Genomic DNA, 27,348 nt, shown 5'->3' on the forward strand with positions numbered 1-27,348 from the left:
TGCAAACTTTATTTTACTAGGGAGCAACTTATTGCTCCAGTTTCAGAATCAGAAATCCTTTGCACAATTAATGCTTTAGCTTTTAAAAAAAAGCCAGGTCCAGATGGCTTTTCGGTGGAATATTATAAAATCTTAGCTCCGGCAATAACCCCCTTACTTGCAGAATTGTATAATGAACGTTATTTCCAAAACCAGGCAAAGATCCTTATCAATTAGCTTGTTATAGACCAATTTCATTGTTGAATTGTGATTACAAAATTTTGTCTAAATTATTGGCAAATAGATTGCAGATTTTTATGCCTACTATATTAACTAATCACCAACTGAGTTTTGTCCGTAACAAGCACTCGATCATTGGGATTCGAGCAGCTTTCGCAGCTAACGTACAGTCTTCTAGGACCCAGAATTCTAAATCTATGTTATTAAGTTTGGACACTGAAAAAGCTTTTGATAAAATAGAATGGCCTTTGCCTAATGCTGTATTATCCAATAGGGCGTTCGGACAGGTGTTTTCTTCCTATATTCAAAATATATATAAAAATTAATCTTCTAAATTGATTATCAATGGAGATTTGTCGACGCCCATAACACTTTCTGGAGGTACTAGACAAGGATGTCCCCTCTCTCCAATCTTATTTACCTTGGCTCTGGACCCTCTTTCTCGGCTCTTAGGGGACTTACCTGAGTTTAAAGGTATACCAGTGGGATCACGTATTCTTAAAATCACTGCTTTTGCTGATGATTTGTTGTTATTAACTTGGACAAATCCAAGGCTTTGTATCTTACAAGGTTTGTCAGACCTGTATGGAGTAAAGACTACCCTTTTATCTGGTGTAGGGAGAAAATACAATATTTAGGAGTACAAATTACCAAAAACCCAAAAACTGTATTCTCAGAATATAGAATCTATTTTTCGAGCTTTTTTTGAACAAGTGCGTAACTGGTCCAAGCTTATGCTCTCATACCTAGGAAGGATAAGTCTAATAAAAATAATTCTTTTTCCATGGTTCCTTTATATTCTTCAATCTCTACCCATAGTATTTAAAAAGTCGGATCTTAGAGCCTTTAATAAGCTGTTCTCTGAATTTATATGGGGAGGTAAATGTGCCAGATAAAGTCAGTACTGCATCAGTACTGCAACAATCAACAAGGAATGGAGGAGTAAATTTTCTATAAATAGAATTATATAATGCCGCTTCCATTTTGAGATATATTAAGGATTGGCTACATGATAGTAACGTGTATGCTGATTCCACATTGGATCAAAAATTTGTACCTCATATTAATTTAAAGTACGTATTACATATGCATAAAGAATTATTACCCGAGGAAGTGATATCAAACCCGATACTGTTTTCTTGTTGGATAATATGGCGTAGGATTAGGGGTAAACATCTTTTGAATAGTCACTCCTCTCTTTTTTTACCATACTGGGGTAATTTGGATCTTCCACATTTAGCTCATTTTTCTTTATTACAGAAGTGGCCAACTTTTCATGCTCTGACTTTTAGGTCACTGGTAGATAGAAATGCGCAACGACCTCTTCAGTTCGAAGCAGTGGTAACTGGTGGAATATCCTTTTTTGAGATCTGCAGTATATGTCTTTCTGCAATTACAGTCTTATACTTCGAGAGTATGGAAATCTCTCTCGGTAAGGGATTGGAAAACCCCCTTGGATACTTTATTGTTTAAAGGGAATCTTTTTAGAAAAGCAATAACAGAAAGTTATAAAATCATTAAAATAATATTGGACTACTCTACCAGTAAAACTGGTCTGGTTAAAAGGTCTGAACATTTTCCTAACAAAACAACAGATAATATTTTAATAGCATTGTCCAAGGGATGGTCAGTACTCCCTTCAGCAATGTATAGGGAAATGACTAGGGAAATTAAAATTTATCACGGAGTATATATCTCCCCGCAAAGAGCTTACTTGATGGGCTATAATCCAACTTCTAATTGTCCTAAGTGTTCGCAAGATCAAGTGAAAAAATTTTTTGCAGGAAGTGGCACATTTTATTACTTCTTACTTGACTAACTATGTTCCTCTAACTCCAAATTGGGCTATTTTAGGCACCTATGATTTGCAGGGCGCAAGAATCACAAGGGAAGTAGAAATCTATTAGCTATCCTTTCTTTGGTGGCCAAGAAAACTATATTGCATAAATGGCTAGACCCAAATCCACCAACTCTGAGGCTTTTTAAAGAAAAATTGGGTTATGATTTTCGAATGGCTTGGATTGAGGCATCCTTGAATAAGGAATCTATGGTAGCAAAGTTTTTTGAAATTTGGGAGTCTTATATAGACACCCAATCTCTTTCAATCAACAGACAGCTCAAACAATCCTTCGAACATACCTCTTGGTATACTTTAAGAGTGTTAGATAACGATCCTCCTGTGATTTTAGAGAAACTGCGATGGAAGTTGTGGCTATTATAGGTTATAATATATAAACTCATGTTATCAAAGTTGTTTATTTAATTAGTTTATTTTATTTTATACCTGAATATTTTGTATAAGCTGTTACTCTGATTGTGAAATTGTTAATATTAAAGGAAAGGGGAAGGGAAGGGAAAAGGGGAAGAAGAGGGAAGGGAAGGGGAAAGAGGAAAAAAAAAAGAGAGACACACTAAATAAATATAAGTTAAGGTTTCACTTGTATAAAGAAACAAAATAGTGTATAGGTATTAGTTAAAGTTATTTACAACAGGGTAAGCGATTATGTTTATGATTTTTTGACACTAATAATGATTATATAATAAATAATATTGGGTTATCTTGGAAAAAAGGTTCTATATTGTTTGTTATTACACACTGGGTGACTGGAACAGAAATGTTTTTTAACAACAAATGAAATCTATGAGATAATTGGGATTTATTATATAGCTAAATCTTGGGTTATCATGTCATTAGGCTCGGTAAAACTCCTTTGTCCTAATGCTTTAGTCTTCTTCAACTCACATTATTTTACCATCTAAGTCTACCTCAGCTCCTTCCACCATATAAATGAAAGTTGCCATATATTAGCACCAAGTATATAAAACATTTTGTAAAAATAAATGATATGCTTATACATAATGGTATTTGTATTACGAAGTTATATGTTTTTGCCTATTAGTGTTTGATGTTGTTTGTATAGATATTTATTATTCTAAATAAAAAAAAAAGAGATCCGCCAACGGCGTTACCAATTCTAGGGGCTAACATTTTGTAGAAATCTGTATTACAGCTATCTGGTCCAGGAGCCTTGGCTCGTGGAAGACTACCTATCACCCCCAAAGTCTCCTCTGTTGTAACTGGCCTGTTAGGACTGTCACGCACGGAGAGACAGGACCACTGAGGGGCGCTACGGCTTGCACGGAGTTAGTGTGAGCCCTGAGAAGGGCCAAGGAGCAGAGTCCAAGCAGTAATTAGGTCTTCTCCAGAGCCTCTGATAATGAGGATGTTGCGCCGCTGGTTACTGCCAGGTTGCGGTCCTTGGGCACACCAAGGTGGGCAAAACACGGTACCAAATCACAAAGCAGAAGGATAGTAGAGGAAGGCCGAGGTTGAAACAGGCAACAAGCAAGAGAGGTCAGGTCACACGCCAGGGGTCAATTGCCAGGGATCCAGGAGACAGACACCAGTGACACAGGGGCCACTGCGGGCACAGGAAACACAGGAGACACTGGAAGCAACAGGAGGAACCGGTGACTCAGGGATATCACAGACAGACAGGAACACTGGAACAGCACACGGAAATTGCCTGGGAACCAACAGACTGGACAACGAGGGGTAATGCAGGAGCTGGACAGAGGAAACACTGAATTAGCCAACAGGTGTATGGGAACTAGCTCAACAGAACTAGGGTCTCGGCAACAGTGGAGACATGTTGCACCAACACTGAGTGCAGTATGTGAGCGAGCTAAATAGTCAGGGATGGTTAAGAGGCTATTTTCTGAATGGCCAGCGGATTGGACGGAATTGATAAAGCTTGGAAACAGATGTACTTCATATTCCTGAAAAGAATCCGGTGCAGGAGTAGCCAGCGGAGAGAGACAAGAAAAGCGGTTTAGGATCAATGGCTTAAGCAGAGACACATGGAAGGCATTGGGCAGCTTGAGATGTGAAGACATAACTTGTAACAAACCGGGTTAACCATGGCAGAAATGGCATAGGGTCTGATAAACCGTGGAGCAAATTTCAGAGATGGCGCCTTGCAACGAATGTTCCTTGGAAAGCCAGACTTTATCTTCAGGTTGGAGTAGATGCCTAAGAGCTGCGTGTTTCAGATGTTCACAAGTAGAAGACCAGATGCGGTTAAAGTCTCTCTGCAGGGCACTTATTTTGGCAGAGCAGGGTATAGGAGACGGAAGGTGAGGATGTTTGCCATAGACAATGTAGAATGGTGATTCCTTGGTGCTGGTGCTAACTTGGTTGTTGTGGACAAACTCCGCCCATAGTAGCAGTGCTAAACAGTCATCATGGTGGGCAGAAAGAAGGGCTCAGAGATATTGCTCCAGGGCTTAATCAACTCTCTCCGTCTGCCCATTAGTCTGTCAGTCATAAATTTCACAAATGAAAATTGGCACCAACTCAGCTGCTAATGGTAAAGCTGAAAGGGGTACAAAATGGCCCATTTTGGAAAAGCGATCCACAGCCCCCCAAATGACAGCCATCAGAGGGTGGGAGATCCGTAATAAAATCCATTAGCAGGTGACACCAAGGCTCCTTAGGAATGGGCAGATAAAGACGAGGTCCTGCTGGGGCACAGGTAGATGAGAGCACATACAGCACAAGTGTCAGGGCTCCACAGGGCAAAGTGGTGGACCCAATGTGTCACCAACCCAGTGGGTAGGGATGTGCATGGGGTGCAAGGTCTAAGCAGTAGCTTGGTCTTCTCCAGAGCCACTAGAGGTGAGGTTGTTGTGCGGCAAGCTACTGCCAGGTTGCGGCCCCTGTGCCCGTCAAGGCAGGTGACTGCTAACTAACAGAAACCAAAGCATAGTGCCAGAGCGAAATCCAAAAGAGTAGTCGAATGAGCCAAAGGTCTAGGCAGGCATCAAACAAGAGTAGTCAGGGAACAAGCCAAAGGTCAGGACAGGCACCAAACAAGAGTCGTCAGGAAACAAGCCGGGGTCAGTATACGGATAGCACAGGAACAGTACGCAGAAATTGGAGCAGTAGAAACCTGGGAGTAGAACCACAAGGAACTCCTTTGTCCAGACAACTTCCTGTTGCCAGGTCACTTCCTTAAAAAGAGGATGTCATGTGATAAGTGAAGGTCATGTGAGCCACAGACACCAAACCCAAAGATAGCCTCAGGTGTTGTTCACATACCTGCCAGCAGATAGAGTGCATCTGCGGAACACCCTAGTCCTCTGAGGCAAGGGAGCAGCTGATAGAGAATCACATGACCTGGACCAGGAAGTGTGCAGAGAGTTGGTGCTGGCAGCAGGGGACTGCAATGTGGGTGAGCCAGAAGGAGGCACAGATGCCCTAGACCTGCGGGGATCTGTGACAATAGGCCTTGACATAGTCCGTCACATCCTTACGAAGGTTGGGCCACCAATACAGACGGGAGAGAAGAGTGAAAGTTCTGTGAACACCTGGGTGGCCAGACAGTTTAGAGTCATGTGCCCAATGTAATATTTTGGTGCGGAGTTGAGGAGGCACCAAGGTTTTACCTGGGGTAATAGCAGATTCCTGAACAGAGGTCAAGGCAAGGATACGGGCCGGTGTGATAATAAACTCTGCCTCAGCAGTGGTTTCAGAATCCTGTGGATCGAAGGAGTGGGAGAAGGCGTCAGTTTGGGAGTTAGCGGAGCCAGGTTTAAAGGTAATTATAAAATCAAAACGGGAAAAGAAGAAAGACCAACAAGCTTGCCGAGGGTGGAGGCGACAAGCCAACTGTAGGTATTGGAGGTTTTTGTGGTATTTTTTTTTGTGGCATTGTGAGGAGAGCCCACCAAAAGATAGCGTCATTCTTCTAGTTTGTTGGCCAGCAGCTCCCTGTCTCCAATGTAAATCTTCTCTGCTGGAGAGAACTTAAAAAGAAGGCACATGAGCGTCAAAGTTCCAGTGGGGGTCTGGAAAAGAATAGCTCCCACTCTGACTAAGGAGGCACCAACTTCAATTGAGAATGGCTTGGAAACATCTGGCCTAATCAGATCTGGCCCAGAAAGAAAGGTTTTCTTCAAGGAATGAAAGGCCTCAATAGCCTGAGGGCCAGTTCCTAGGGTCAGCATCCTTTCGGGTCAGCGCAGTGATGGGCGCTAGCAGCATAGAGTAATTGGATAAACTCTCTGTAGTAGTTGGTAAAAACCAGTAGCCTTAAGACCACAGGGTAGCAGCAAGTTGGAAATAGCTGTAATCTTCTCGGGATCCATAGAGAGGCCATCCTTGGAAACAATGTAACCCAGGAAGGTCACCTGGGAGCTTTCGAACATGCACATCCCTGCCTTAGCGTAGAGTCGATTGAGTCTCTGTAAGTCAACACCAACATGCTGTCTGTGGGTATGCAAGTCAGGAAAGAAAACCAAAATGTAATCCAAATAAACAAAAGCACAGATGTATAGAAGGGCACAAAATACTTTGTTGACAAAGTGTTGGAAGACAGCCGGGGCATTACAGAGACCGAAGGGCATCACCAGATCTTCATAATGCCCATCTTTGGTAACAAATGCTGTCTTCCATTCGTCACCTTCCTTGATCCGAATTAGGTTGTAGGCCTTAGTATCTTGCATCTAGAGTTAGATAGTGGGCAGACTGGCAGCATCAGTTACAGCAGGAAGAGGAGGCGGTGGGCTCTCAGACGAAGTGTGGAAGGCTTTGGTATCTGGCATATTGAGTTGGGTACTGGGCAGGCAGCAGCATCAGTTAGAGCAGGAAGAGGAGGCAGTGGGCTCTCAGACGGAGAGTGGACGGCATTAGTATCTTGAATATAGAGTTAGTTACTGGGCAGGCTGTAAGTATCAGTTACAGCAGAAGAAGGAGGCAGTGGGCTCTCAGTCAAAAAGTGTGGAAGACAATAGTATCTGGCATCTAGAGTTGGGTACTGGGCAGGTGGTAGCATCAGTTACAGCAGGAGGAGGTGGTGGGCTCCGAGTCAAAGTGTGGATGGCATTAGTATCTTGCATCTAGAATTGGGTACTGGGCAGGCTGGAAGCTTCAGTTACAGCAGGAAGAGGAGGCGGTGGGCTCTCAGACGAAGTGTGGACGACATTAGTATCTGGCATCAAGATTTGGATACTGGGCAGGCAGCAGCAGTAACAGCAGGAGGAGGAGGTGACGGGCTCTGATACCGAGTGTGGACGGCATTAGTATCTGGCATCAAGATTTGGATACTGGGCAGGCAGCAGCAGTAACAGCAGGAGGAGGAGGTGACGGGCTCTGATACCGAGTGTGGACGGCATTAGTATCTTGCATCTAGAGTTGGGTACTGGGCAGGCGGCAGCATCAGTTACAGCAGGAGGAGGAGGCGGGGGGGGGTACTGGGCAGGCGGCAGCATCAGTTACAGCAGGAGGAGGAGGCGGGGGGGCTCTGAGACGGAGTGTGAACGGCATGAGTACCTTGCATATAGAGTTGGGTACTGGGCAGGCGGCAGCATCCGTTACAGCAGGAGGAGGAGGCGGTGGGCTCTGAGACGGAGTGTGGACGGCATTCGTATCTGGCATCTAGAGGTGGGTACTGGGCAGGCGGCAGCATCAGTTACAGCAAGAGGAGGAGGCAGTGGGCTCTGAAACATAGCGTGGACGGTATTAGTATCTTGCATCTAGAATTGGGTACTGGGCAGGCGGCAGCATCATTTACAGCAGGAGGAGGAGGCGGTGGGCTTTTAGGTATCGATCCAAAAGACCATAAAAAATTCTATATTTCTCTACAGAAAATACAGATCTTTAGTTCTGATCCCACTGTGCTATATATCCCTAAAGCCATAAAAATGTATGTATTATTAAACAAACAATACAGATATTTAATTCTGATAGCACTTGGATATGTAGCCTAAAACCCACAAAAATGTATGTATTTATGTGAAACAAATACATATATTTAACTGTGATAGCACTTTTCCCCGCGTATTCCACCAAGTCCGTTACCTTTTATGTGGTTTCACTAGATAGTAGGTATGGAAAGTGTGATTTCCATACTCCGTACCAGGGCCCACCGCCTCCTACTGCCTGTTACTGCTGCCGCCTTCCCAGTACCCAACTCTAGATGCAAGATACTAATGCAGTCCATGATCCGTCTCTGAGCCCACCGCCTCCTCCTCCTGCTTGTAAATGATGCTGCCGCCTGCCCAGTACCTGACTTTAGATGACAGAAACTAATGCCGTCCACACTCCGTCTCAGAACCCACCGCCTTCTCCTCCTGCTGTAAATGATGGTGCCGCCTGCCCAGTACCTGACTTTAGATGCCAGACACTAATGTCATCCACACTCCGTCTCAGAGCACAGCGCCTTCTCCTCCTGCTGTAAATGATGCTGCCACCTGTCCAGTACCTGACTTTAATGCAAGACAATAATGCCGTCCATACACCGTCTCAGCCCACCTCCTTCTCCTCCTGTTGTAAATGATGCTGCCGCCTGCCCAGTACCTGACTTTAAATGCCAGACAATAATGCCGTCCATACTCCGTCTCAGAGCCCACCGCCTTCTCCTCCTGCTGTAAATGATGCTGCCAGCTGCCCAGTACGTGACTTTAAATGCCAGACAATAATGCCGTCCATACTCCGTCTCAGAGCTCACCGCCTCCTCCTCCTGCTGTAAATGATGCTGCCGGCCTAGTACTCAACTCTAGATGCCAATTACTAATGTTGTCCACACTCCGTCTCAGTGCTAACTGCCTCCTCCTCATGCTGTTACTGCTGCTGCCGACCTAGTACCCAACTCTAGATGCCAATTAATAATGTCATCCACACTCCGTCTCAGTGCTAAATGCCTCCTTCTCATGCTGTTACTGCTGCTGCCCAGTACCCAACTTTAGATGCCAGTTACTAATGCCATCCACACTCCGTCTCAGGGCCCACCTCCTCATTCTTCTGCTGCTACTGATGCTGCTGCCTGCCCAGTACCCAACTTTAGATGCCAGTTCCCAATGCAGTCCCCCCTCCGTCTCAGTGCCCACCGCCTCTTCCGCCTGCTGTAAATGATGCTGCCACCTGCCCAGTACCAAACTCTAGATGCCAGATACTAATGCCGTCCACACTTTGTTCCAGAGCCCACCACCTCTTCCTTCTTCTGTTACTGCTGCTCCCTGCCCAGTACTGGGACATCATAGAAGGGAATTTCTACAGCACCACACTGGCAGATTTGCACCAATTGGATGTGATTGACTTGCACTTCCACTTACGCTTCAAGCTGCGCTCCAGGGTTAAAGATGCCACCCACTCGAATCAGCTGGCTCATCGGAAGAATACCTGCATCCTAATGGCTCATATTGATTAAGCCTGGGACGTGCAGCAGGAACAGCAGGAAGAGGAGGCGGTGGGCTCTGAGACCGAGCATGGACAGCATTGGTAACTGGCATCTAGAGTTGGGTACTGGGCAGACGGCAGCAGTAACAGCATGAGGAGTAGGCGGTGGGCCCAGAGACGGAGCAAGGAGGGCATTAGAAGTTGAGGCCATCACCTATATGGACAGTGTCGAAGCTGTAGCTATTGGAGACATGAATGAATGAATGAGATTCCAATCTGTCCCTACCGAGATTGGAATCTCGTTCATCCATTCATGTCTCCAATAGCTACAGCTGTGTAGCTGGCTAATTTTTGGACTGAAAGACTGCCCACAGAGACCTTTGCCTGTAGTCTGAAGCCTGTGTATGGCTTGTAACGGAGCGGTGAAACCTGGTGGCTAATTTTTGGACCAGAGGAACCCCTTCATGTCCCTCTCTGCCTCTACTCGGAGACCGTTTAAAATCCGGCATGTTCCCTTGGCCGCCCCATAAAATGGCCTTGCCAGCAACAGCAAAAAGACTTCCTTATTTTTATTTTACTTGTACAGAGTTGTGCAGAGCTGGGGGAGTCTTGACATTTATTTTTAAATGTATTTATAGGCTGTAGAAGCTCTCCACCGACCTGAATAACAACCCGAATTTTTCCCACATTGACTTTAATGGAGTTCAAATTCGATGTTCAATCACCCGAAGGCAGGGTAAAAAAAATACAGATATTTCATTTTGATACCACTTGCAATCTATCAAAATAAATATAAAAATTTCTGTAGTTCTGTAAAAATAATACAGATAATTAATTCTGATACCACTTGCAATCTCTTAAAATGAACTGAAAAATTTCTGTATTTCTGTGAAAAAATACAGAATTTTCATTCTGATACCACTTGCTATCTATCAAAATAAATATAAAAAATTCCTGTATTTCGGTAAAAATAAATACAGATATTAAATTTTGATACCACTTGCAATCTATCAAAATGAACAGAAAAATTTCTGTATTTATGTAAAAAAAATACAGATATTTATTTTTGATACCACTTACTATCTATCCAAAAGGACAGAAAATTGTATGAATTTCTCTACTAAAAATACAAATATTTGATTATGAATCACAGCTCTATTACAAGTGATATAGGCCTTAAAGTAGATAGAGGCAGAGGGCCCTAAGGGAGATGCTCGTTAAAAAAAATTAGCCAGTTACACAGCTACATTGCAAGGTATTGACCTCAGAGACAAACTAGAGGTAGAGGGCCACCAGTGGGAGGAGTAGAAGGAGATGCCGAAGGCTGTGAACATGCTTTTCCCATCAAGGTGTCAGCAGGCTGTGCAGCAGGGGACGACTAATCAGTACACTCTAAAGAGGGGGTGTTGAAGTCATTGCCGATCCAAGCCTTATTAATTTTTATAAAAGTGACTCGGTCGACATTTTCTGCGGAGAGCCGAATCCCATTGTCACTCACTATGCCCCAAGCTGCACTGAACGCTCTTTCAGATAACACACTTGTGGCTGGGCAGGCAACCTGCATAGTTTGGTTTAGACGACCTCTGCCGCCCATGCCGACCTCTACCGCTGCTTAAAGCAGTTGTTTGGCTCCCATGGCTGGTGGAACTGCCGTAGGGATCCCTGCTGCTGCTGCTGGCAGTCGGAGAGGCTGAGCACAAATCCCTTACAAGCACTTCTTGGTAGTGCTGCATTTTAGGTCCCATGTATTGGGGCAAGATCAGTTGTTGTATCTCAGGCTTATAACGTGGATCCAGTAACGTAGCAATCCAATAGTCGTCAGTCTTTGTTTTTATGTGTTGAATGCGTGGATCTTTGGCTTTACACTCTTGCAAGAAGGCTGTCATGTGGCTTAAACTACCCACAGCCGAGGTAATTCTGGACCCACACTCCTGTGGGTTGAACAGCAGCACAGGGTCGTCGTCGTCCTCCTCCTCCGCCCACGGAACATGGCGCCTTGTGTTTGGGTGGATGGATGCTCAAGTACCCTCAATATCCTCCTCTGCTCCTTCCTCCCCTTCTCCCATGCCTGCAATGTCCACCTCATCCTCTTCCTTTGTGGTGCACTATGTCTAGTAGGCACGCATGTCCGAGATGATGTTTGAAACGTCTCTTGATGCAGCGTCTGCTCTGTGTCGTGTCCGAGATCCCCCATCATCTGTTCCAGCAGGCATATGATGGGGATAGTGTCACTGACACAGGCCTGATCTCTGTTGATCATCCTGGTGGCCTCTTCAAAAGGTGACAATAAAGTGCACAAGTCCTAAATTTGCAGCCACTCCGCAGGGCTGAAGAAAGGTAGTGTAGGTATACGTCTCAAACGAATAGACTCTGCCACGTAATCCACCACAGCTTTCTCTTGATCAGCCAGCCGCTGCAGCATGTAAAAGGTGGAATTCTAACGTGTGGACACATCACAAATTAACCGGTGCATTGGCAGGTTGAGATTTCGCTGTAAATCCACCAATCTGGCACTGGCTGTGTACAACCGGCGGAAATGCGCTGACAACTTTCTTACCTTCAGCAACAGCGGCTGGAGGCCTGGGTAATTCCTAAGGAAGCGCTGTACTATAAGGTTCATGTGTGTGAGTTTCCCACAACGCAGGGCTGCCAGCAGATTGGCCCCGTTGTCACACACGACCTTGCCTGGCTGGAGTCTGTTGGGAGTTAGCCATATGTCCTCCTGCTCCCACAAGGCATTTAGAATGGCTGCGCCCATGTGGCTGAGGGAACCCAGGCTTAGCAAACTCAGGACTGCGTGGCAACGTCGGAATTGTGCGCCGAAATAGCAAACTGCAGGTTCTTGCTGGCTGTGAACAGATGCTGCCGAATAGGAGGTGCTGGGTCTCCACGGCAAAGTGTCCCTGGAGGAAGAGGTTGAGGCACAAGAGTCAAAGGAGGAGGTGGAAGTGCAGGTTGAGGAGGAAATTACATGGCGATGCGCTCTGGGTGGAGGTAGGTATGCAGGCCTTGCTGCAGCTGCATCTTCCCCTGTTGCCACCAAAGTTACCCAGTGAGCTGTATAGAAAATATATCTTCCCACTCCATGCTTGCTGAACCAACCAATGCAAAGCAGGAACACATTTTTCTGCAAAGTACTGTCGCTTAGGCATAACGTACTGTGGGTTCCTGCAGAGAAATGCGTAACAGAACACATTGGAATCCACCAGCCGGTAAGGGAGGAGCTCTAACGCTATCAGCTGTGCAATTGCCGCATTAGCTTTGTTTTGGGGTCATTTGGGCCATATTTCGTCTTGCGCTCCGGCATCTGGGGGATGGAAGGTTGGATGCTGCTAATGCTAACCACAGAAAGATTGGACGGTGGGGTAGAAGTTGTGGGGGATGGCAATGATGCCTGGTCTTGACTGCTAGCAATGCGACAAACAGCAGCTGATCTGCTTTTGAGCTCCTACTCACTGCTGGTGGAGCCTGAAAAAGGTAATCCTCAGCTACATGCCCCACTCAAATTGATGGCAGCAGCACGGGTAACTTTGGTGGCAGAGGTTGAGCTTGCTTCTTGGGCGGAGGTGGTCGCACAGAGCTCTGTGCTTTCATCAGGTGTTCCCGCCGGGTTTCCGGGTGGTGGCTTTTTAAATGTGTGCTCATGCAACTTTTTCCAAATTTGTTTTGGTGTTGAGCACAGTTTCAGATGACCAAAATATGTTCACACGAGCGAACATCTAACTGGGCTGAAAGGTGCTGTGGAGTTGGTGCTCGTGGTGGCGGTCGGGGTTGTTGAGGCATAGCTGTGGTGACAGGCAGCTTCCGACGATGGATGACTATGACTTGTCTCACTGGTACGTGAAGAATGCAGAGTGTGGGCAGCTTTTACCCTCTTCCGCCCTGTTAAGGCAATTTCCCATTGATCCCAGACCAATATTTCCCTCTCCATCGTGACCTCTGTTTTCAACGCATTGGGAGCAGTGATTAACACAACACGCAACTTAAGCATATATAGTTATATCCTGTCTCAAAACTTTATTTTCACATCACAGTTTATATAGTCAGACAACCAGGTGGAAGACACTTAGTAGTTAGTCAGTAACAAGAAACTTAATTAACAACTTCGCGATAGTGGCAAGTTGTTGTGACCCATACAAGACAGAATATGATAATCAGGGCTCCAAAACTGCTGACAAGCATCCAAGCTGGTACTCGTGGATCAAGAAGCATCATCTTGGCGCTGGATTGGCGGTGCCTTTTTCACTCTTGAGGCGTGTATCCAGGTGGGCCCTCCACTGATCAGCACGGCTGTTCTAGTGATGGCTTGCACGGTGACTGGAGGTCCAAAGGTTGGATCCAAGGATTTGTGCTTGTGCAGAGCTTTAACCAACACTACATTTCCAGGCTTGAATAGGTGCGTCGCTTGACCTGTAGGGAAAGGAAAAGAGAGAGAGATATCTCCGTAGTTGCTGTTCAGTTTTCAGTGAGTTTAGCTACACATTGGTCTTGGATTTGTTGGAGATCCCCGGGTATTAAAATTAAAGGGTCTTTAGTCCAAGGGGTGGGAAAAGGTCTTCCCATTAAAATTTCACAAGGTGACAGCTTATTAACTGGGTTGGGTGTCATTCTTATTTCTGCTAGTATGGCTGGTAGGTATTGGTCCCATTTATGGAATGTCCCTCCAGTTAATTTCCTAAGTTTATCTTTGTCTTTCAGTGTCCTATTTGTCCTTTCTACTACTCCAGCACTCTGGGGGTGATATGGGATGTGGACCTTCCATTTTATGTTCATCATTTTTTAAATCTCCTGTGTGACTTTAGAAGTGAATGGAGTGCCATTGTCTGAGCCTATTCTCACTGGGCATCCAAATCTGGGATGATCTCCTTGCAAATTATCTTAGCTACTGTCCTTGCATTTTCTTTCCTGACTACAAAAGCTTCTACCCACATGCTGAATCTGTCTGTAATCACTAACATTATCTGACATCCATTGGAAGCCTTTGGCATGTGTGTAAAATCAATTTCTAACTCTTGTAATGGACCCTGTGGAGGTAAAGTTTATATAGTCAGACAACCAGGTGGAAGACACTTAGTAGTTAGTCAGTAACAAGAAACTTAATTAACAACTTCGCTGAGCAAGATGTTTCCAGGTAAGAAGCTTCAAGGTAAGGATGGAGCAAATATTGACCTACTGATAAGGAGGATATAACTAGTTTCGACACAACTCAATTATCTGTAAAATATAGCAAAAACACAAAAACAACTTAAATTCAAAACTCAGCAAAATTATATTCCTTTCACACCCTCTCCCCCTTTGAGGGCGCTCTGCAACCTCCTCCTCCTCTTCTTCCTGCCTATTATGATCTCCTTGCTTGCCCCATGTTGGATCAAGGACATCATCATCATCATCATCGTCAGAAGAGACAGTGTCCCTGTATGTGCCGAAAAGAACCAGCGGCCTTTTGGAGCCAGTTTGAATTGGCTGGTCTGGCTCAGAGTGTTCTGGTGAAAAGTAAGTGGGGGGAAAGCCTGTGAACTGACTCTCTTCTTCAGATGGGTGAAACAACTGAGCATCTTGAAGGAATGCTTGTAGCTCCGCCTCTCCAACACCTCGGTGAGACTCCTCTACATACTGCTGTACACGAGACTTTCCAGCCGCTGATCAAGAACTAGGAGGAACAGGTGTATCATGGACTGTTTGGGACACCTGTAAGGCCTGTGTCTAGGACTGGAATGAAGAGGGGGTACAATCACTTGACCCAGGCTGGGTCATGTACTCCACTACCTCTTGTTCATGGTGTGGTAATAATGGATGCCCACCACCAACAGCAGCGCTTCTTGTTCTTGGGTCTGCAGCTAAAAACAAACTCACACTGCTTTGCTTGACACCCTGCAAAATATCACTCTGCATTCTTCATCCTTATTTTTTTTTACTTGTACAGTGTTGTGCAGAGCTGGGAGAGTCTTGACATGTCTTTTTAAATGTATTTATAGGCTGTAGAAGCTCTCCACCGACTGAATAACAACCTGAAGTTTTCCCCCGTTGACTTTAATGGAGTTCGAATTCGATCACCTGAATAATTATGCATTATTCGACCGAATAGCGGTCGAATCGGATAGTGAGCTATTTGACCAACACTAGTTGTGAGGTATGTTTGTCTGCTTTTTCTACAAGTCTTAATTGGACTTCCGTCCACTGTGTGACGCTGCAGGTGCGTGCGCTCCCAATCGGACACGCGCACCTGCAGCGTGATGGACGGGAGGCTAGGATTCCCCTCTGTGCTGTCAGGGCTTCTGCTAGTGCTCGGGGAAGCCGATTATGCGGCTTCCCTGAGCCTAGGAGTTGACCTGCCCATGTGTGGGCGGGTCATACAGAGGACAGGGATACGGCCAAGCACAGGCTGTGAGTTGCCTGTGTGGTAGCCCGGGCGCCACAGGAGGTGGCGCGTCCTCTGTAAGTCACGACAGCCGGCTGAGGGAATCAAGGCATATTTACATACGAGAATAAAATATGGCTGTACTCATCATCAAAGCCCAAAAAGGATGTGAATTGGGTGTGATTGGGTGAAGATAATCGGTACAGAATACAAGATATATGTACCGTGTTTCCCCGAAAATAAGACACTGTCTTATATTTTTTTGGGCTTCCAAAAACACACTAGGTCTTATATTCAGGGTAGGTCTTATATACTTTTTTTAATGAAAAAAAACACCTTATTTTCGGGGTAGGTCTTATATTAGGGCAGGTTGGGGGAAAAGTGCTAGGTCTTATTTTCGGGGTAGGTCTTACTTTCGGGGAAACACGGTATGCATGAACAAAAGGCCACGCATATAGCATATGTGAGCAGATATAGAAAATACAGTGTTGAATCATAATTTTACATATAGAGATTGCACAAAGAAGAAACTGACAACTTTTCATGGTATATATAATAAGTGTTCAATATTTAGTTGATAAAGTATATGTTTTAAAGATAATCTATGAGGTGTTTGTAGAGAATATAGTATGGAATACATATTCAGGTTCATCATATATATGAATATATACATATATATTTATATACATACATCTAAAGTGGTTTTATTATTCGGTAGGAAGGGGATAAATGATAATATGGGCAAATAAGGAACTATGGTATGTATAAGGTTAGTAATTAGTGATTTGGGATCAGATCATAAAAATAGTTTGTAACTAAGAGTGTCTAGGCCTGGGGGTTTTGTTGCTTGAAGTTTGACAATCCATTTCGATTCTATTTGGAGCAATTTTTTATCTACATCCCCTCCACGGGTGCTGCTAGGGATATGATCAAGCCCAAAACATTGGATTGCCTGAGCATCAAAGTTTTGTCTCGTACCTGCATGATTGCAAATTGGCGTGGTAATTTTGCCAATTTCAATGGAATGTACGTGTTCATAAATTTGTTTCTTGAAGGGGAGTTTTGTTTTCCCTATGTAAAACGCTCCGCATTTGCACGTTATCAAGTAAATTACACCAGGGGTGTTGCAGTCTATGTAGTGGTAGGGTCCAAAGTTCGTGCCATTCGGTAGGGTAATAGTAAGTGCTTCTCTTATCCAGTTGCACTGTTTGCAGTTTCCACATCTGAAAGTACGTTGGGTGTCTTTTATGGAGCTCAAAGGTGAAGGTTGGTGAAAGTTGGTTAAAGTGACTCAAGACTAGTGTTAGTGTTCTCTCAATGATTTGGATCGACTATAAGTCATTTGAGTTTTTTTGCCAATAAATTTACGTATTTTAGGATCGGAGTAGAGAATATGCCAATGTTGAATAAGAGTATTATAAATAAACTCATGATTACGGTTAAATCTAGTGTTGATTCTAGATGTGGGTAGAGTTTTGGTGTCAGTTGCTTTGAGAAGGAAGTTGTGTCTTACTTGTTTACAGGCTCTTTGGTATGCTCTCTTAAGGGTACACAATTAATGATTGGAGTCTGCTATAGGGCCTCCAGTTCTAAGGAAGAAATAGAAAATCAACAACTAGCACAGATAGAAAAAGCAGCAAAAAGTGGAAGTGTTTTAATCATGGGAGATTTCAACTACCCTGACATTGACGGGAGTAATGGCACTACAGGAACAGCAAAAGGGAGGAAATTTGTGAATTTAATAAAAGATAATTTTATGGTACAGTTTATAGAAGCCCCAACTACAAATGATACTCTGCAGGACCTAGTTCTTTCTAACAATGCAGAGCTTATAACAAATGTGCAAATAAAAGAGAATCTGGGTAGCAGTGACCATAATATGATTTCATTTAATGAATTCTTAGGATTAACTCCCGGGTATAATAATTATATTTATTTATTATATTATAATCATAAATTATAATATAATACATAATTATAGATCATAATTATAAAAAATAATGAAATAATAGACTACAACAGTGTAATTTATCAAAAATTTCTCACTGAAAGTTTCCAAACAAGGGTGCAATATTATTGATAAATAATAATATAAGTTAAAAGCAGATTTTAGAAAAAATAATATATACATTTTTAGTAGACAACCCGGGTGTGGTAGATTTTGAAGTCCAACATCACAGTCAGGACAGTAGAACCTGGTTTCTTTGCTTTTCTTCCTTCCTCTGCTATCGGTCTTTGAGCCACAAACCACACACATCCTTGTAGGTGCTTGGTTGGTGGGATGTATTCAGTGCTTGGTTGGTGGGATGTATTCATTGAAGTGACGACCGGTCAGGCATTCTGGGTTGACAACGGTGGAAGCACGACGTCCAGGTCTATTCATAGCCACTGATGGTGTTTGGTGGTTCTTGAGCTCTGTCGACACCTCCCATGGTGTTGTTGTAGTCAATCACCACCTGTGGCTTCATCACTTCTTTCCCATGTTTTGTGTGTGCCAGAACGGTAGAGGCACCATGGACAGTACTCATCAGGCACACATCTTTCTTGTCACGCCATCTCAGGGCCATCATCTTTCCTTTCCGCCAGGCAACAATTTCTCCTGTCTTCAGCTTCCCTTTTGCAAACAATGATGGCAGGTTACGCTGGTTAGCCCTAATGGTTCCATAGGCATATGTTCTGTGTTGCAGAAGGAACTCATAAAGCTCAGGAGAGGTGTAGAAATTGTCAGTTATGACACAAAAGCCCTGATCTAGCAATGGCTCAGTGAGCGATAGGACTGAAGATGTTGCCAATCGTGCCCTCTTTGACGCAATGTACTGCACCCAGCTAAGCCTCCCCTTGTAAGCCATTAGACTTTCGTCAATGCTGACATCTCTTTCTGGCACATGAGTTTGCTGGAAATTTTGTAGAATCATCTGAGACACTTCCCAAATTTTCTTGAGTTTTGGTGCAGGATGGGTAGTCTCATCAAATTCTTCATTGTTTGCCAAGTGCAGGTACTTCACGATGAGGGAAATGGTATTCTGGCATGACTGTGCCAAAGAATGGAATGGCAATCATTTTATTCTTGGACCAGTACCACTTCTGCATGGGTTTGCCCACAACTCCCTGCAGGATCACCAAGCCCAAAAACAGCCAAATGTTATCCTTGGTCACAGGTTCCCACTTTCTGCTTCTTGCAAACCTCTGCTTGTTGTTGTCCAGCGTACCTGCATAAAACAAAATAAAAAATGTATTTTGGGATATGTTGTTTTATAGTGTGAGGTTGCAAGTAATATGTTAGCAAACACAGAGCAGCATATATGTTTGCATAACAAAAAAAAAAATAGCAAAAAATTTCAAAAAGTTAGCAAACACAGAGCAGCATACATGTTGGCAAAAAACATTAGCAAAAAATTTCAAAAAGTTAGCAAACACAGAGCAGCATACATGTTGGCATTAAAACAAAAACATCCCAGGTGCGCCGGTGAATAGAAATCTTGGCAGTGCTGCCTGGTCCGCATCAAGGTCAATAGGACACCTCAGGTTCAGAATCGTCGCTCAGTTCACTTTCGCTGTCCGATGACAAATTTCCTGGTGAATCACTATCGCTCGAATTCCACAAGGGACTCCGAAACGCTATTGCTGCTTTCAAATTCCTCCAAAATAGCGCTTGCGCGGCGAGATGCCTTTTGGATGCCATGCGGTCTCCAGCAATCAGTCAGGAACAATCAAGGTCAAAGACAAAGTGATGAAATGATACATTCAGAAAGTGATTTATAAGTCATCAAAAGGTCAGATCAAGGTCGGGGCTAATAGTGGGCAAAATGTAAATCTGGGCACTGGGCAATGATGCTTGCTGCACTAAAATGTGTTTTTATACGTTTATGTAGTTTTGTAGTGTTTTTACTGTAAAAAAAAATGTAAAAGCAGATTACATAGTAATCTACTTTTAAAATTCCCGCCCCCAGAATCCATCGCTCCATCGCATCACCCGGAAGATGTCACATCTTGCCGGGTGATGCGGTGGGGATGTCCCGCCCTGATCACTTCACTAAAGCTGCTCACATCACCCGGAGGCAGATCTCCGGGTGATGCGAGCAGCTGCAGTAAATTCTGGGAGTGATGTCAGCGGTAAAAATCGCAGGTGGTATCACACCTGGAATTTACTATTGGTAATTACTCGGGATTACCGCTAGGGGGGTTATTATGCAAGTTAGGGTCGATAGGTTTAGAAAAGTCAATCTGTAAATGGATAGAGAACTGGCTTAAAGATGGCATCCAGAGAGTTGTGATTAATGATTCATACTCTGAATGGTCTAGGGCAGGGGTCTGCAACCTGCGGCTCCGGAGCCGCATGCAGCTCTTCAGCCTCCTTGTTGTGGCTCCCTTCGGCTGCCGCGGGGAGATCTCTGATGGGGGATCCCCTTCCTCCCAAGACACTGCGGAGGAGGGGGATAATAAAAGGAATGGAGGAGCTCAGCTATGAGAAGAGATTAGCTGAACTGAATCTATTCTCCCTTGAGAAGAGACGTTTAAGGGGGGATATGATCACCCTGTATAAATATATATACGGTCCATATAGAGAACTCTCCTTCATTATTCACCTTGAGATCATAACAAAGAACAAGAGGGCGCTCTTTGCGTCTGGAGAAGTTTAAGCTCCGGATAAGGAAGGGATTCTTCACTGTAAGGTCTGTGAAAATGTGAAATAGGCTCCCTCAGGAAGTAGTTTCAACTACTATAGATTGCTTTATGAACAAGCTGGATGTTTTTTTAGAAGCACAGAATATAACTGGGTATTAAGGCTTTAAAGTAAAAATATCAGTGACTGTTGATCCAGGGAACATCCGATTGCCTCATGGAACCGGTAAGGAATTTTTTTTCCCTGTTGAAGCAAATTGTACCAGGGTTTTTTTTGCCTTTCTCTGGACCAACTATGTCCATAGGGTTTTTATCTGGGATATGTTTATTGCCCTTGTGGTTGATCTTGATGGACTCTTTTTTCAACCTGACCTACTATGTAACTATGTAACTGAAAATCTTGTTCATCTGTGCAATTTCTTTTTAATCTCAGGTATTGACTGTAGGGTATGCTCACCCTTTGCCCATATTATCATTTATCCCCCTCCTACAGAATAATAAAACCACTTTAGATGTATGTATATAAATATATATGTATATATACATATACATGATGAACCTGAATATATATTCCATACTATATTCTCTACAAACACTTATAGATTATCCTTTAAACATATATACTTTATCAACTAAAATTTGAATATTTATTATATATACCATGAAAAGTTGTCAGTTTATTCTTTGTGCAATCTCTATATGTAAAATTATGATTCAACACTGTATTTTCTATTACTGCTCACATATGCTATATGCGTGGCCTTTTGTTCATGCATACACATATCTTTATTGTATTCTGTACTGTCACGGTCCCTTCCGTGACTGAAGTTAGAGGATCTGTGAGACAAGCTGCATGTGAGGTTATCTGACTGTCTCCTTGTTTCTGTGTTGTTGTTTGTAATGACCACACCCCTTGTATCAGCTGCAGCTGATGGTCATTACTGCTCCTCCATTTAGTCTGGCCTCACACTTCATGCTGTGCGGTTGATATTCACTTCTGGGATGTGAAGAGCTGGTGTGTTGTCCTCTCCAGAGTTCCTGCTTCTCTATTTGCTATTAAGATAATTTGAACTACTTTTGGCTTTAGTTGTTACTAGGCCTCACGGAGACACTGGTTCTTTCATCAGGGAAAGAACCAGTAGTCTCAACCCCAGTCACTAGGGCTATTCAGGGCTAGTAGGGCCTAGGTTCCCGTGTATGAGTATTCCCACCATCAGGGGATATTCATATTGTCAGGAGTTAGGGCTAGGTTAGGGTGTCTGTAGGGGGTGACCATTCCCTTTTCCCTAGCCATTGGAGGCCTGGTCCCTTGTATTTACCTTTCTGTTTCCCTCCCCTCCCTGTTATCCCTGACATTATCAACTGCCCAAACCGCTATTTTTGTTTGTGTCAGTGCAACTATGGATACTATCTCTGCACTGGTCGCACAACTGCAGGGGCTGTCTTTGGAGGTAGCTGACCTCCGCACGACCGTCTCACACATACAGAGACCACAGGCAACTAGTTCTGACAGCAGGAATCAGGCCTGCCCTAAACCCAAGTCTCTGGCTTTTTCATTGCCGACCGGATCTCAGTCCCTCCGGTCCGTAGATGAATTTTTCAGAGAGCTAGGTCTTATCTATTATGACCCAGATTGGGTCTCCCTGGCCCAGACCAAGTTGCGTGGCTTGCAGCAGGGTAAGCGTTCTGCGGAGACCTATTGCTCTGAATTTAGGAGGTGGGCTACAGATACTGAGTGGAATGATCCTGCTCTCCGTAGTCAATTCTGTCAAGGGCTATCTGAGAGCCCGAAGGACGCATTGGTGTTTCACGAAAATCCTGGGAAGTCCCTTGCTGTACGTATGGATAGACGCCTGAGGAAGAGATCTAAGGTTCCTCAATCCCAGGACGTACAATCCTATAAGATGGCGGCCTCCTCTGACACGTTGGGTGGAGAGACGCTTGAGTTCATGTCCAGTGAGGTACCTATGCAGTTGGGGGGAGCTACCTCTAGATCTGGGAATAAGAACTTTGGGCATAAGAAGGGACTGTGGAAAACGGGGACATTTTGTCAACATCTGTCCTTATGTTCAGCGCCAAGGTGAAAACAAAAAAAAAATGTGTGTTTAACCCTCATCTCTCACTGGGTGGTCTGTGTGGGGAATCAGAGAATTTACTTTTGTCATTTACCGGTAGTACTCGATTTCTCCTGTCTGCTGAGGTGGCGCTAGACTCCAAAACGGTGGGAATTGAAGTGTTTATTGAAAGCGGGGCAGGGGTTAACTTAATTGATCCGTCAGTTCGGATCAGTTCGTCCGTATGCATGGGTTAACAACTAGTGCACTGGACAAAAATATCTCTGTGTTTGCAATTGATTCAGCTCCACTCACGCAGAAATGTTTGTCACAAATGGTGCAGGACATTTGTTTAAAAGTGGGTGATTCTCATCAAGAATCCATCTCCTGCTTTGTGTTGGAGGGTCTGCCTGCTCCGTTGGTGCTAGGTTTACCATGGTTAAGCAAACATATTCCTACCATCGATTGGCAAGTGAGACAGATTCTTGATTGGAGTGATTATTGCATAGACAACTGTCTTAAAACATCACTTTCTGTTGTAACCACTAAGGCTGTACCTTCTTTTATTTCTGAGTTTTCTGATGTATTCCCCGAAAGTGGAGACCAGGAGTTACCTTCACATAGGTAATATGATTGCCCCATCAAGCTTATACCCGGAGCTAAGCTGCCCAAGTCTCGTTTGTATAATCCTTCCGAACCCGAAAGAGCGGCCATGCGGGAATATATCACCGAGAGTTTGGTTAAAGGTCATATTTGACCATCCAAATCTCATGTAGCTGCCGGGTTTTTCTTGGTTAAGAAAAAGGACGGAACTCTTAGGCCATGTTTGGACTTCCGTGAGCTTAACTGTATTACTGTCCGTGACCCTTACCCCCTTCCTTTAATCCCGGATTTGTTCAATCAGATTGTCGGCGCCAAGGTGTTCTCTAAATTGGATTTGAGAGGGGCGTATTATCTGGTAAGCATCAGAGAAGGGGATGAATGGAAGATGGCCTTTAATACCCCTGAGGGTCATTTTGAGAATATGGTCATGCCTTTTGGGTTAACCAATGCTCCTGCGGTTTTTCAACATTTCATTAATGACATCTTTCATCTATCCCGATCTTGAGGCAGAGGTATTGGAGGCCCAGGGAGATGCACCGGATTCTTGGCCTTCGGGGAAGTTGTGTGTTCCTTACGAATTACGACACAAGGTGTTCGAGAAACACCACTGTACAGTCCTTACAGGACACCCTGGGAACAGATCCACAGTCGATCTCATCTCTCGTAGATTCTGGTGGCCGGGGCTGCGTAAATGTGTTGAGGGCTATGTGTCAGCGTGTAGTACTTGTGCACGTGCTAAGGTGACACATACTCGGCCTTCTGGATCCCTACTTCCGTTGTCAATCCCATCCCGACTTTGGACCCATTTATCCATGGATAAAAAAATCACAGATTTGCCGAATTCCTCAGGAAAAACCGTGATTCTGGTGATTGTTGATCGCTTCAGTAAGATGTCACACTTTATTGCATTGTCAGGGCTCCCTAATGCTAAAACCCTCGCACAAGTGTTTGTCAATAACATTGTGAAGCTACACGGATGCACGGATGCACGGATACACGGAAGCTACACATTCCCTCGGATGTGGTGTCTGATAGGGGGACTCAATTTGTTTCCAGATTCTGGAAGGCGTTCTGCACTCGTCTGGGGATACAATTGTACTTCTCTTCGGCCTTTCATCCTCAGTTGAATTTGACAGACTGAACTCAATAACCAGAATCTGGAGACTTATTGAGATGTTTTGTCTCAGGATGAGTGGAATGAGGAATCAGGAGGAGTGGTCTTCATTTTTGTCTGTGGCCGAGTTTGCCATAAATAACCGTAGGCAGGAGTCCACTGATAAGTCGTCATTTTTTGGGGCATATGGGTTCCATCCGCAATTTGGCACATTTTCTGGTACTGAGACTTCAGGCATTCCTGAAGAGGAACGATTTTCCTCTTCTTTGTCATCTATTTGGCGGAAAATTCAAAATAATTTAAAAAAGATGGGCAACAAGTTTAAACGTTTGGGTGACAAGAGACGTATGAGTGGTCCGGACCTAGGAGTGGGTGATTCTGTGTGGCTGTCCACAAGAAACATTAAGTTGAAAGTACCTTCTTGGAAGTTGTGTCCAAGGTTTATTGGTCCTTATAAGATCTCTGCCATTATTAACCCGGTTGCCTTTCGTCTCGAACTTCCACAGGCTTTAATGATTCATAATGTGTTCCACAAATCACTGTTGAAGAGATATGTCGAACCTGTGGAACCGTCTTCCTTGCCCCCCCCCCTCATGGTGGACCGTAATCTATAATTTCAGATTGCCAGGATACTGGACTCCTGAATTCTCTGCAGATCTCTCCAGTATCTCGTTCACTGGAAGGGGTATGGTCCGGAGGAGAGAACGTGGGTTCCAGCGACTGACGTTAATGCTAATCGTCTAGTGAGAGCTTTCCACAGGGCTAATCCAGATAAGGTCGGTCCTGGGTGTCCGGAGACCACCCGTAGAAGGGGGGGTACTGTCACGGTCCCTTCCGTGTGAGACAAGCTGCACGTGAGGTTATCTGACTGTCTCTTTGTTTTTACTTGTTTCTGTGTTGTTGTTTGTAATGACCACTCCCCTTGTATCAGGTGCAGCTGGTGGTCATTACTGGTCCTCCATTTAGTCTGGCCTCACACTTCATGCTCAGGCCTCAGGGAGACACTGGTTCTTTCATCAAGCCCAGTCACTACTCCTAGGGCTATTCAGGGCTACTAGGGCCTAGGTTCCCATGTATGAGTATTCCCACCATCAGGAGATATTCATACTGTCAGGAGTTAGGGCTAGGTTAGGGTGTCTGTAGGGGGTGACCATTCCCTTTTCCCTAGCCTAGTCCCTTGTATTTACCTTTCTGTTTCCCTCCCCTCCCTGTTATCCGTGACATGTACCGATTATCTTCATCCAATCACACCCAATTCACACCCTTTTTGGGCTTTGATGATGAGTACAGCCAAATTTTATTCTCTTATGTAAATATGCCTTGATTCCCTCAGGTGGCTGTCGTGACTTACGGAGGACGGGGCGCCACCTCCTGTGGCACCCGGGCTACCACACAGGACACTCACAGCCTGTGCTTGGCCGTATCCCTGTCCTCTGTATGACCCGCCCACACATGGGCAGGTCAACTCCTAGGCTCGGGGAAGCCGCATAATCGGCTTCCCCGAGCACTAGCAGGAGCCCTGACAGCACAGAGGGGAATCCTAGTCTCACGTCCATCATGCTGCACACTGTGGATGGAAGTCTAATTAAAATTTATAAAAAGCAGACAAACATACCTCACAACCCTTCCAGCGGTGCTTGACATATTTGAAGCTGAACTCTTAACACCAACAGATGCTGGTAAGCTACCAATCTTTCTATTACTCCATTTCCCTATTAATTATCTATTATTACTTCCTTAACATCAATCAAAATTAAAATGATTCATTTACTACATGCTTTATACTTTACCTCATAGGTGTACAATCCTCTCCTCATCTATTATCACCTATTGTCATTGAAAACCATATATATAATGGTAAGTTACCTTATCCTCCCCACCACTTCCACTATTTATATACTTACCAAACACCAACTCTTGATATATATTTTATTTTATAGGATAAACATCCACATACCCAAACAACTTCAATTGCATCCCTCTATAAATCAGTAATTTTGCTACCGCAGATTCATACCTCAAACCTTGGTGAGTGATTTGTTTTATCTTTTCATAATAATAATATCATCTCTATGACCCAATACATCCCTTGACACAATACCAACATTCTTTTGTATGTATTGTACTATTTAGTATCTACCCTTTAAAATACCCATTCCAGCCTATTGTAGCTGATGATATATGAACTCTTTATTCTATATACTGGAACAACTTGACTGGACTCATCCTCAAACTCATATTCCCTAACCCTGATCCTTTCCTCAGGCACATTTCTCAATATTTCAGAATATTTTTGATATTCTACATATGTGTAAGGGTCTACCTAAGAATGAATCATTAATCATAATGTTTAATTTCACCAGCACTGCTAATTGGAACTATTTGTACTAAGCACTATTTCCACTATGATTCTCTTCTGAATTGTAAGTATTATAATATTAGTTTAAACTTTTCGGTATTCACTGTTTGACCTTAACAATTTTGATTACACCTACTAATATGCAATCTGTACCTATATACTTCAGTACCTGTACTCGCACAGACATATTTAATAGATGCATAACTTAACCATGAATACCTCCACTACTCTGTGCATATGACATCCATGAATATATAGCCTGTTTTACTAATCTGTAATCTTGTATGTAATGTCTACATATTTAGACCACTAATCGTATACAGTTACGTACCCCTGAGGAAGCCCAACCCGAGCAGAACACGTTGGGAATGTATACGGAAACACAGTCATGTAAACCAATTGTGCTAGTATTTAGCCTGTCTAGTTGAGTACCCTACTTCTGTGAATTACAACAGAACAAGGGGATACACACGAAACACTGTTTATTTGTTGATTATATGTATGAAGCTATTGTGTATGAAATTAATACATGTAAATATATTATATATTTGACCTATAACTTTTAAGCCTCAAAGTCTCTACACATAATCAATGAACCTTTTTGCACTTTCTTCGCTTTTTTAAGAGCTTTCTTAATGAAAGCAATAGGGGTATCATTTGGTGCATAGAGATTTAGTAGAGTACGAAGAACATGGTTGACCAAGGCCACCAGTATGATGTATTTGCCTTGTCGGTCCACCTCCAGATGTTTCAAACAGAATGACACTTTTGAACTAATAGCTATTGTAACTCCACGTTTTTTTGAGTATATCTTGAATGATATATTTGAGGATAGTTTGG

This window comes from Pyxicephalus adspersus, chromosome W, assembly GCF_032062135.1.
Source record: "Pyxicephalus adspersus chromosome W, UCB_Pads_2.0, whole genome shotgun sequence".
Lineage (NCBI taxonomy): Eukaryota > Metazoa > Chordata > Amphibia > Anura > Pyxicephalidae > Pyxicephalus > Pyxicephalus adspersus.